This window comes from Numenius arquata, chromosome 15 (genome assembly GCF_964106895.1).
Source record: "Numenius arquata chromosome 15, bNumArq3.hap1.1, whole genome shotgun sequence".
Lineage (NCBI taxonomy): Eukaryota > Metazoa > Chordata > Aves > Charadriiformes > Scolopacidae > Numenius > Numenius arquata.
Genome location: NC_133590.1, coordinates 14,068,155 through 14,072,055, shown reverse-complemented (window position 1 = coordinate 14,072,055; position 3,901 = coordinate 14,068,155). Strand labels below are relative to the sequence as shown.

Genomic DNA, 3,901 nt, shown 5'->3' with positions numbered 1-3,901 from the left:
AACAGCCTCGTGCCTTGAAACATCTGTCTGGAAAGTGGATAAAATACAGAAATAATCCAGAGGAAAGAGGCCAGAAGAGCCCCGTGGCCACAGGACGATCCTCTTCCTTCGGCTCCAATGGCTTTCCCTTGTCCCAGAACTGCTGCTCCCGAGCTGGGAGACGCCAAACCGCCCCATTCCAAGCACATGCAGAATTTTGCACAACCCAGTGAGGTACTGGGGGAGCTGAAGGCTGGGCAGCAGCTGAATGGAAGTTTTGAAAGCTGTGATTTGAAGTTAAAAACCTATCGTTTCAGGCCCCCCGCCGAACCTACTGTGTATCTTCTTCCCTAGCATCTAATTACAGAGGCTATTGCACACTTGATGAATGTTCGATCGCAATCCAAATAGTTTGCAGAAAAACCCACATGCCTGAGGATTGCCCCCTGCTAAACTTGAAGGTGTTTGCTTCAGAGCTTTCTCCTTTACAACCTGTAATCTAATTACTCCGGTAATGAAATAATTATTTGTGTCTTTGGCCTCAACGTATGTCACTTACTTTGTTTATATCATGAACTCAACATTATTTATTAGAAGCAATTACTGTTTTCCTGTCCCGCGCCCCCATTCGCCGCATGCATAACGTTTCACCAAGCAAATTGGCTAAAGCAAAGAGCCGTGGGGGCTGTGGCTTAAAAAAGTCACCGCTGAAATGGCAGGGACCGGTCCCCGGTCGGTGCGAATGGCTGGTATTCAGTGTGGCCCAAGCTCCACGCGCCGAGCAGCAGCCCGTAACAGTTTGACAGTTAGCAGCGTGGCTAATGGTGGAAATCCAAGAAATCCCAATAATAGGGAGGCTGTGATTTTCGTGGCGAGGTTTCCTGCAGGCAGGCAGGGGCTTCTCTGCGGAGTGACTTTTTTGCCGAAGAATGCAGGATTAGACGCGTTTTCCAGCTGGAAGCTGCCAAATTTTGTCAAAACCTCCTTGGAGGTGCCCGGCCCTGGCTATCGTGGGGAGGCCACAGCCGTGGCCACCTCGGCACCTACATCACGGGGAATCCTGGTGAGAGGAGTCCACACCAGGCTTCAACTTCTGCGGGACAGAGGTAGCAGCTCCCGGCAGCAGGTGCCGGGAGGAGAAATTAAGGACACGGTGTAAACACCCAGCGAGGGTATAATGCGCGTTTATAAGAATGAAGATCTTTAGGCTCCTCGCCGTGTAATTTCCCCCACAAAAAGCCGAGGCTCGCTTATTAATTTTGATGGACAATTGATCTGGTTCAAGGGTTTTATTTGACTAGAAAAGGAATGTGTGCTTTTTCCCAGGCTGATTGAGAAGCGCGGGATACGTATCATGCAGAAGGCTCGATGATTATACAACAAAAAGATGGGATCACCACCTGCCCACGTTCTTGTGATAAGCAGATGAAGAACGTCTGTCAAAACATTAATTCCCAAATCTATGGGGGTAATGCGGAATACAGATACAAATAAATGCACGTTGGAGCGCGCTCTCGTTATCTCGCATTCAGCCCAACGCCCCAGCGTGATTAGCCCATAGTCACATCAAATTGGGGGCTCGGCGGGGATGGATGTGTCAGCCCCTCCGTCTTTAAGATGTCAGCGGCGGGGGCTCAGCACACCCGGTGGCCTTTATTCCCCGGCCTCACAACATCAATTTCAAACCCTGGGCGCGGGGTGGGACGGAAGAAATCGCCCAGTGGAGCGGACGGGGATGATGGAGATACAAAGAGGCACAGGCCGGACTTGGGTACCACATCCCGGGGGGGCTGCGCTGGGTGTCCCCCCCCACACACCCCGCAGCCCAATACAGAGCATCCCCCCCCTCCCGGGGTGGATGCCGGCGGGTGGGGAAGGACCCGGGAGTAGGGGGAAGGGGGGGGCGCGGAACCCCCGCCGGCGCGTTGAGCGCGGGTGGCCGAACAAAGGCGGCCGCTGGTGCCGTGTCTCCCCCCCCCGCCCCCCCCCCATCCCCTCCCCTCCCCGGGCCGCCGCCGAGCGCAACAGGCGCCGCGCCCCGCGGAGCCCCTTCCCCGCGGGGGCCGCCCGGTGGGTCCCCCCCCATCCCCGGCGCCTCCAGCCGGCCGTCGTCGTCGTCCCCCCCCCGCCCCTTCCTCGCTGCGTCTGTTTGTACTTTAGCTGATCCACTAATCCCCCGAGAGAGCCTATTTGTAGTGAAGAGTATCTATAGGGGGCGAGGCTGGTCCATGTGGGTTTGTGTCATTGGTTTGCAAGGAGAGACCCCGCCTATTGCCAAAAAAAAAAAAAAAAAAGAAAAAAAAAAGAAAAAAGAAAAAAAAAAGAAAAAAAAAAAAAAAAAGGCAGCGAGAGCCCCTACCTCTCCCTCCGCTCACCCTGCGCGGAGAAGGGGGAGAGTCCGCTCCGCCCAGCGCCGCCCGGGCACTTTCCCCCTTTTCTGGCTTTAAAAAAAAAAAAAAAAAAAAAAAAAAAAAGGGAACGAAGAAAAAAAAAAGAGAGGGGAGGAAAAGAGGGGGGGAAAAAATAAAAAGAAGGGGGGAGAAAAAAATAAAAAGAGCTAGTGACCCTCCCCCCCCACCCCTAAGTTGCAATTAGCATCCTCCCCGCTGCTGCTGCCCGCCGCGGCGGGGCTGCGCTGCCCCCGTCCGCTCCCGGCGCGGCGGCGGGCGGAGCAGGAGAGCGGAGAAAAGAGGGGGGGGTGCGTGTGTGTGTGTGTGTGTGTGTGTGTGTGTGTGTAGGGGGGGGGGGGGGGAAGGATTAAGTTGGGTTTTTTTTTTTTTGTGTGTGTGTGTGTGTGTGTGAGCGGGTGGCGTTTTTAAGGTGGATCTCCGTCAGGCAGAGCCCGGTGGTGGATGCGGGAAGGGATGCGGCGCTGAGGGAGCGGTGCGGGGCTGCCGGCGGCCGGGCCGAGCCGAGCCGAGCCGCGGCGGCCGGGAGCAGGTAAGGGGGGGGGGGGGGGAACGGGACGGGTGGGGGGGGGGGAGCGAGATGAATGGGGGGGGGGGGGCTGCCCTCCGTGGAGGATAAGGACAAGGAAATGGAGATGGAAAAGGAAAAAAAAAAAAAAAAAAAAAATAGAAAATAAATTAAAAAAAAAAAAAAAACCACCAGAGGGGTGTGATGGTGGTGGGAGGGAAGCGCAAGTTGCGCGGGCGGCGGGGTTGAAGTGGGGAATCTTTTGTTGTGCCGGGCCGCGCATTGTTTACTTAGTGCTTAGCGCCGCCGACAACATCTGCCGGGGGATTAACGGCGGCGGGAGTTGGGGGGGGGGGGGTGGTGGTGGTGTGTGTTCTGGGGGGGGACACGACACAAGGAAAGTTTGGGCGAGGGGGAGCCACGTTACGCGGCGCGGACGCCTGCTCCGCGTCCCCCCGGACGCCGCGTACGCGGCGGCCGGGGGGACGCGGAGCAGGCGTCCGCGATCCGCCAGGTTGGGGTCTTATTTTTAAGGGGGGGTGCGTGTGTATTTAGTTATTTATTATAAACCCCGCTATTTAATTTTTTTAAATTATTTTTTTTTTATTTTTAATTCTTTTTCTTGTTTGTTTTTTTTTTTTTTTTTAAAATTCTTTTCTTCGGGCTTGAATGACCGCCCTCTCCCCCTCCATCTCTTAGCAACTCTCCGCGTTTAACACCCCTATCCCCCCCCCCCGCGCAAAAAAAAACCTGCGGGAGGGTACGCCGTGCTGCGTCTCTGCCTTTCCACCCCCCAGAGCTCAAAATGCTACATCCCCCCTCAATATTGCTATATTTTATTAATTTATTTTTGGGTTGTTTTATTTTTTTTACACACACACACCCCCCCCGACTTGGAAAATTCAAACCCTCCTCGAAAGCAAAAGCAGAAGGAGGTGCGCGGATTTCCGCGTGCTGCTCTGAGGTTGTTTATTTTCAGCCCCCCAAAAAATTACAAATAGATACC

At 54.6% G+C, this 3,901-nt stretch overlaps 1 protein-coding gene across 2 annotated transcripts in view; it reads left to right on the top strand.

The window, feature by feature from the left end:
• Window positions 1-2,595: 2,595 nt before the first annotated feature.
• CTBP2 (C-terminal binding protein 2) overlaps window positions 2,596-3,901 on the top strand; it is a 142,282-nt gene continuing 140,976 nt past the window's right edge. Inside the window, exon 1 of one of the 2 annotated variants that reach the window (XM_074159238.1) lies at window positions 2,596-2,919. The gene's annotated coding sequence lies outside the window, so the exon portion shown is untranslated. The remainder of the gene's footprint in view (window positions 2,920-3,901) is intronic. The other variant, XM_074159237.1, reaches the window with a different exon arrangement.